The sequence below is a fragment of the Abrus precatorius genome, unplaced genomic scaffold (genome assembly GCF_003935025.1).
Source record: "Abrus precatorius isolate BTA unplaced genomic scaffold, Abrus_2018 Scaffold9, whole genome shotgun sequence".
Classification (NCBI taxonomy): Eukaryota; Viridiplantae; Streptophyta; class Magnoliopsida; order Fabales; family Fabaceae; genus Abrus; species Abrus precatorius.
The window spans coordinates 30,084,784-30,093,562 of record NW_020874439.1 but is presented as its reverse complement, the minus strand read 5'-3'; the positions used below and the strand labels follow the sequence as shown (position 1 = coordinate 30,093,562).

Sequence of the window (8,779 nt, the reverse complement as noted above, 5' to 3'; positions counted from 1 at the left end):
AGTACTTGCTTGGTATGGTCAATCCCTACAAGCTGATCATCCGCAATGAAAAGGGCACCGTGTCGAAGATAATGCAGCGTGGTGATATCACTCCTTGGTTCCAAAGCAGATGGATTGAACCCATAAGTTTCCTTTTCTCTGCTGAGTCTTTCTATTGAGTCTCTGATCTCATCAATCTGTGATGCAATCTTACGGCGAGATGTTACAGATCAGAGCAAGTCACAAATTTTACATATGACACTAGCAACCCCACAAGTGTCTTGAAGCTTATTGTGCAATTGTAACAAGTACTCATCAATCACATCTTCTATACTATATGAAACTTGTCTCGTTTGCATGGTCCACTCTTTCACTGAGTGGTTGGTTTTTCCCATCTCTGCTTTTGCATCTGCATCCTTTAAATAAGCACGAATCATTTGTAACTGGCCTTTCACCGACTCAAGTTTGTTTGGCACTCCTCTCTGAAGATTAACTTCATCTCTAAGTAAAGGGATCAACTTGTCAATCACAAGGTTCACTGCAATTTCTGCCATTTGATGAGATAAACCTGTAACAAAGATACAAAACTAAGCTTGCTGATAGATTTGCAACAGTCATGGATATATAGGCACACACCTTAAAAATCAAATATAAAACCAGTCATAGTAGATACTCTTAAAATCTTCTTCAATTTTGTATACAAAACCTCTGCAGGATAAACATTAAGTTGGTAAAACAAGCATTGAGATTAACACTTCAAAGTTTTAACACAGTAACAGCCAATAGAATTTCCCAAATCATAAATCATTTTACAATCAATAATTTCTCATCTGTATAGTTCTTCAAGTAGTGCAAAATAGTAGTTTCAAAAATCGGATCTTAATCTTTGGCTCATTAAGCATCACACAAAATATCCACTTCAACTAACTCAGCTCCAAACACACTAAATAATAGAAACTAAAATATGGAAATTACTCGGCTACTTGTGGCAAAGTGAAACTCAGATAAATCAGAAAATTACAATAAATACAGAGTACTTAAGTCAGTCACAAATGACTCATAGCAACATTACTTATTCTGATATAAATCAAAATAGAAAAGTTTGAAGTATCAATAATGGTTAAATTTCCAGATATAATCAAAATTGAAACCAACCTTAATAAAAATATAAGATTAAACAAAAAAGACAAAGTAAATTATAGAATGGAGAAATTGACTTAGTTAATAAACCAACGTTTTTAAATTTGGCAGTGACAAATGATTTACAAACTTTGAGAAGGAAGCACTTAATTAATGGCCCAACAAAATATGATTAGAATTTTAAATTTTCACCTCATCAATCCTTTTTCATTCCTTTGTATCTTAACTTTAGAATGTGAACATTGGCTGCACTAGTTTCTGATTCAACCATGTAATTGAGATTATTTTTCAATTAAATAGTGATATAAAGTGATTGAGCTCCATTATTTTGAAGTTAATTAGTAGGTGTGATCTCCACTTAATGTACTAATTTTTAAATCATTGTATCATTTGTTATTTTTTTGTCTTCTGAAAAATATAATTAAAGTGTGTCTTTAATTAAGCATTTATTTAATAAGATTTTTTAAAATAATAACATACGTTAAAATTTTAATCATAAAATTTATTAGAATAGGCTAGAAATAATTTATTTTAATAAGTCATACTAAAACGTTCATTGAAATAAGTTTAAAAGATTTTATTAAAATTATAATTTATGTTTAGTAAAGGTAACTTTAGCTTGTTTAGAAATTTCTGGTTTATTGACTTAGTTAATAGACTTATTAATTTTATCATCGCCAATTTTGTTCAAGTTCGTAGAAGAGACAAAACTAGCAAATTAAGACACATGCAAATTATGTTAAATTTTGTATGCATCCAAGACTTTTTTTAAAAAAAAAATCAAATTCAAAAAGATGTGACACATGGCGTAATCTCAACACGTTTTGTTTCTAAACAAAACTTAATTTCATCTTTATCAAAGATGAAATTCAATTAAAAAAATAATTTGCAATGATGACAAAAAGATCTCAAACAAAAAAATTGTTTTAGTTTTGTTTATTTTGATAATTAGTTTTTAAAAAATATTAAAAACTCAATAAGTTTGGCTGACATAAGTGTTAGTTAAATAAAAAAATGAGAAGAACTTGTAACTTTTTAAAACTAATTTTTCAAAAGAAATATTTAGTATTAAAAAGCTAACTACCAATATTTTATTTTATTTTTTAAAAAAGATAAATTATCTCTTGTAAAATTAAAACCCCATATATCTCATTGTCTTTTTATTCTCTTCACTTTCATTATAATTTTATTCTTTTTCTTTTTCTTATTTTTTCACTTGTTTTCTCATTTTTTTATCCAATATATTTTATATTAAAAAAGATATAACTTAGAATATTTCATGTTCAAAATATATATGAAGAGAAAAAATGTATATGTAATTATAAGATTAATTGATTGATAGTAAATAAATAAAATAAGTGATATTTAATTTTAATATTACATGTATTTTAAAATTATTTAACTCAAATTAAATCAATTAGTTGCATAATTAACTTGCCAAACAATTTTATTTTCATAAACTATTTTCAACTAATTTTACAACTAAAAATTACAAACTTTCATCTTTGAACCCGTTTACCAAGCAAATACTCATGAAACTAACTGTGAAAGGTAAGCAATACAAGTCTCTCACGAGTACTACCAATTTAAGTAAATAGTATGAGGTAGTTATATACTCATCGTATTATATCTTTTTAGTTGCAATTAAATAATAATAATAAATTCTGAAGTTCAAATGTCAAGATTATTTATTGTCTAAAAATTTGACTGACCTAATTTCCTCCTTGAATATATCTAATAATCATGTTCAAAAAAACTTGTAAATTGAAAATTAATCCTAATTAATTTGTAAGACAACTTCTTCAATAGAAGTATTTACTTTCTCACTTTTTAATTTTTTTCCAACTTCCATCAACATTCAAGTTACATCTCTAAGTCAGGATAGAGCACCTTAAAATTGATGAATGTATAATAATTTTAAAGATTTTGTTAAGCTCAGTCTTTAAAGTTAAGTTTAAGTATCCATAAATAAAAATTTTTTATTAAAAAAGTATATAGTTATTATATTGAAGTTATAAAAATATAATAAATATTTTTTAATAAAATTTTACTAATTATTAACTGCCTATTCTGAATTTTAAATACTAAAATTAACAAAATCCTAATTTTAAAAGCAAAATTATCAGCTATCATGACAATATTCCTCAAAACATAACTCATCAGCTAAGGATTTTCTTCAAATTAAGATTGATTGATTCTGCCACTTTAGTTATTATATATATATATATATATATATATATATATATATGTATGTCATTGTGATTGTAATACTAAACCAAAACAAATCGATTGTCTTTCTCTTTTCCCTACTTTATCTTAATTTTTTGATGTTTTACTTTTTTTAGGTTTTCAAATTTTTTTTGTTGGTTCAAAGACCTTCCAAGTGAAAAAAAATATGAAATTAAGTTTTATTTATGTTAGAGACGAAAGTTATTAAGATTACGATATGTGTTACACTTGTTTAGATTTGATTTTTTTTTAAAATACTGCTTTGTCTTTGGCATGGACAAAATTTAACTCGACACATGTTTTAATATTTTAATTTCTTCTCTTCTACTTGTGAAATTTATTTATTTATTTTAAAAAATTCTTTCCTTACGTGGATAAAATGGACGATAACAGGGGTGGCAAAAAATTGACGTGGGTGGCAAAAAAAAACCCTAAAAATTTGTTTTAGTTTTATTTTAATAATTAATTTTTAAAAAATTAATAAGCTTATTAAGCAAGTCAATAAATTATAAATTCTTAAATAAACTACAAATTACTTTTACTAAATATAGTCTAAAAAATTTATGAACAACTTACAAAAATAACTTATGACTTCAATAAACTCTTTTTAACTTATTTCAATAAACTTTTTAATGACTTATTAAAATAAATTATTTCTAACTTATTCTAATACATTTTATGATTAAAATTATAATATAAATTATCACTTAAAAAATCTTATTAAATAAATGATTAATTAAATTCTGAAAATTAATTTGACATATTTCAAGTTATCTTTAAGGATTAATATACAGATTATTGTGATTGTAATAATAAACCAAAACAAATTAATTTGCCTTTCTCTTTTCCTTACTTTATCTTAATATTTTGATATTTTATTTTTTTTAGGCTTTTAATATTTTTTGGTCAACGACCTTCCTAGTGAACAAATATAAAATTAAGTTTTATTTATGTTAGAAATAACATTTATTAAGATTATGTCATGTATCACACTTATTTAGATTTGATTTTTTTTTATATACTATTTCATCTTTGGTATTCGCAAAATTTAACTCGACGTGTCTTAATCTTCTAATTTCTTTTTACTGATGAAATTTAATTTTAAAATAAAATCTTTTTTTACGTGAGTAAAATTGACGATTACGTGAGTGGCAAAAAATCCTGAAAAGTTGTTTTAGTTTTATTTTATTTTAATAATCAATTTTTAAAAAATTAATAAGCTTATTAAACAAGTCAATAAGTTATAAATTCTTAAATAAACTATAAGTTACTTTTACTAAATATAATCTAAAAAGCTTATTTCTAATTTATTCTAATATATATTATGATTAAAATTATAATATAAATTATTATTTTAAAAAATATTATTAAACAAATGCTTAATTAAATTGTGTATCTAAACACACCTTAACTATATTTCTCAGGAGATAAAAAAGAAAATAACAAACGAGGTAATGATGTAAAAATTAGTACATATTACGTTTAAGTAGAGATGAGACCTATTAATTAACTTCAAAAATAATCGAGCTCAATAACTTTATACCACTATTTAATAGATAAATAATCTCTGTTACAAAGGAACGAAAAAGGATTGATGAGGTGAAATTTTAAAATTCTAATCATATTTTGTTGGGCCATTAATTATCTGCCTCCTTCTCAATGTTTGTAAATCATTTGGTCACATAGGAAAGAACCTATAAACTTGTTGAACATGAGTTGGCACCATCAATAGGAGCTCCATATAATTAGGGATGTTCGTGGATTAAATTTTTAAAAAATCAATCTAAATCTATTTAAAATCTAATTATATGGATATGATTATAATTCATTTTAATTTTCTAAAAATCAGTTTAAATTTATATATATAAGGTTAGGATTCATTGACACCAGATGTAAGTCTTTTTAGACTTACACCAAATCTTAACCATACAAATCAATAATCTAACTGTTGAAAAGTTATCTGTTGTTTAACTAAAGTAATAAAGTACAAAGGCATAAAAAGAGGTAATTTTTTAACCATTAGATTATTAATTTGTATGGTTGAGATTTGGTATAAGTCTGATGTCAATGGATACTATTCCATATATATAGAGGAAAGATCTTCTTACATTAGTGTAAGTTTAAAAACTCTTACACTCAATCTGAACATTTCATTTAACTTAAATCTAACAGCTAGTGAAATAATAAATTATAACCCTTTAAATTTAAGTTAAATGAAAGACTCAGATTTAGTGTAAAAGTTTTTAAGTAACACCATTTACTAAAGATAAACTATGAATACAAGTACTCTAACTCATTATATCTCTAAAGGGAATTAATAATACATAAGAGAATATATGCGTATATTTTAATTTATTATTAATATTTTTTTATATTTTATTAAAGTAATAAATATTTAGATATATTCTAATTTTTATCATCTATCTATCACACAAATTAATTATATGAATTAAATTTTAAATTATTTTATTTTATTTTTTTAATCAGTTCAATAATATTTTTGAATTTTAAATACAGTTTAAAATCAGTTTTAAATTTAATTTTTGTTAAAACTAGTTTTAAATTTAGTTTTATGTTGAATTAGTTTTAAATCTAATTTTTAACGCAAAACTAATTTTCAATACATCTGTGAATTTTATTTTTAAGGTAAAACTAATTTATTGTACAAAATGTTATATTAAATTAGTACGTTTTAAAAGATTTTAATAATATTTATTAATATATTATATTTTATAGAAGTGTATAAAATAATAATTATTATTTTTCACTTTTTTTAATAAATATAATTTATAATAAAAATTTAAATTAAAATCTATAAAAATAAAAATTAATAATATAAATAATAATTAAATTAATATATTATAATATTTTAAAAATTAAAAAATAAACATAAATATAAAAATAATAGTAACAATTAATTTAAAAATATTTATTATATTTTAATTATTTTAAATATTTAATTTTAATTATAAAAATTAAGATCAATAAAAAAATAATAAAATATAATTATAATAAAATTTTATAAACTAATATAACACAAAAATTTAGACTGTCTATTTTGAAATTGCAGGGACGCTGGAGGAAAGACATTTCTGAGGTTGATAGATGACTTAATTGGTATTTACAATTTAGACTTCATAACTTTATTTGAACCTAGGATCATTTTAGAGAAAGTTGATAGAGTTATTAAAAAAATAAACTTAGATGAATCAGTAAAGGTGGATTCAATTGAATTTTCTGGTGGCATTTGGTGTTGCTGGAACTCTAGGAAAATTAAGGCAACTGTTATTAAAAAAACTAGATATTTCATTCATCTAAAAATTAGTTGTCAAGGCAAGGAGGATTGGATTCTGTCCTCTGCCTATGTTAGTCCTCATGAGAAGCAAAGAGTGAACTGTTATGATGAGCTAATGGATTTTAGCTCAAATATAAATATCCCTTGGTGTGTTGTAGGGGATTTCAACTCTATTCTGTTTGAAACAGAGAAAGTGGGTGGCAATATTGCTAACCTTATCCAAATTCAAGGTTTTACAAACTGCCTAAATATCTGTGGTCTCTAGGACATAGGGTTTAAGGGTAGCCCTTATACTTGGCAGAAAGGTAACTTGAAAGAAAGGATAGATAAGGTTGTAGCTAATGAATCTTGGCGTTGCTCCTTTTATTCTAGCTTTCTTATTAATATTCCTCTACTGAAGTCTGACCACCATAGCCTTTGGCTTAAAGTTAGAGAGAAAGATAATAGCCATAAGGGTGGTAGACCTTTTAAATTCCTTGCTCCCTAGATTGTCTATAAAGATTTTTATAATTAAGTCAGGGTTTCCTGGATTCCCTCAAATTCTTGGAATGAAAATTTAGCTAGATTTAAAACTAATATTATTGAATAGAATAAGTCTATGTTTGGGAATATTTTTCATAGGAAAAAGCGTATTTTCAATAAATTTAATGGAATTTCCAAAAAATTAGATTCAGGAAGGAACACTTTCCTCTCCAATCACCTCTCTTTGGAAAGAGTATCAACAAATATTGGACCATGAAGAAATATATTGGTATCATCATTTTAGAGCTAATTGGATTAGGTTAGGAGATAGAAATAACAATTTTTTTCATAAGGCTGCTGTCATTAGGAGACATAAGAATTTGATAGAAGCCCTTAAAAATGACAAGGGTGATTGAGAGTTTGATCCCTTTAAATTACAATCTATAGCCCTGGAGTTTTTTTAGAAATTTATACTCTGTTCCTAAATCTCACTTTGCTAACCTAAGTTGTACTTTATCCTTTCCACCTCTTAGGGAGTGCGATAAAGATAAGCTGTACTCTAGTGTGTCCATGGAAGAAGTAAAAGCTTCCTTATTTAGCATAGGGAACTACAAATCGCCTGGTCCAGATGGGCTGCATGCAATTTTTTTTAAAAGTCAATGAAATTTATTGGCACCCTTCATCTTTAATTTTGTTTAAGATATTTTTAATAATCCAAAAAATATAGCTACAGTGAATGATACTGCTATTACTCTTATTTCGAAAATAGATAACACTGAATATATTAAAAATTTCAGACCTATATCCCTGTGCAATGTGAGTTATAAAATAATTACAAAATTAATGGCTAATAGAATTAGGGGAACCCTAACCAATCTGGTGTCTGCCAATCAAACTAGCTTTATTCCAGAGAGACAAGACATAGATAATGTCCTAATACTTCATGAACTCTTGCATTCAACTGCTAAATTAAAAAGCAGGAGTGGTTATATGATTATTAAAATTGATTTAGAGAAAGCCTATGATAGACTTAGATGGAATTTTATTGTCAATACTCTCCATAAAATTGGCCTAAGGGCTGATTTTGTCAATCTGATTTATCAATGTATATCCACTTCTTCTATGTTCATTAACTGGAATAACAGTAGTACTTATACATTCAGTCCTGAAAGAGGTATTAGGCAGGGGGACCCCATTTCCCCTTATATTTTTGTGCTCTGTTTAGAAAGGTTGAGCCATTTAATCCAAGATAAGATTGCTAATCAAGAATGGGTTCCCTTTTCTTTTAGTAATCATGGCCCAAAAATTTCTCACTTATTTTTTGCTGATGACATAATTTTAGTAGTAAAGGCTGACCTAAACCAAGCTAATATTATCCATAAGGTCCTCACTGAGTTTTCTATAGCTTCTGGCCTTTCAGTTAATAAAGGGAAGTCCTCCATAATTTGTTCTAATAACACTAACTCTGCTCTTATACAGAATATTAGTAATTGTTTAGGTATTAGAAGTTCTCTCAGCTTTGGTAAATACCTAGGTATCCCTATTAGTAATAAAAAACTAGGTAGAAAAGATTTTGCTTTCATTATTGATAAACTTAGAAAGAAGCTTACTTTATGGAAAATGAATACTTTATCCTTAGATGGGAGGGTCACTCTTGCTCAATCTTGCCTAATG

At 25.5% G+C, this 8,779-nt stretch overlaps 1 protein-coding gene across 1 annotated transcript in view; it reads right to left on the bottom strand.

Annotated features, from left to right (window-relative positions):
• Window positions 1–240: 240 nt before the first annotated feature.
• Window positions 241–8,779, bottom strand: part of LOC113851510 (disease resistance protein RPM1-like) — a 30,439-nt gene continuing 21,900 nt past the window's right edge. The window contains exon 2 of the transcript XR_003502213.1: window positions 241–547. The gene's annotated coding sequence lies outside the window, so the exon portion shown is untranslated. The remainder of the gene's footprint in view (window positions 548–8,779) is intronic.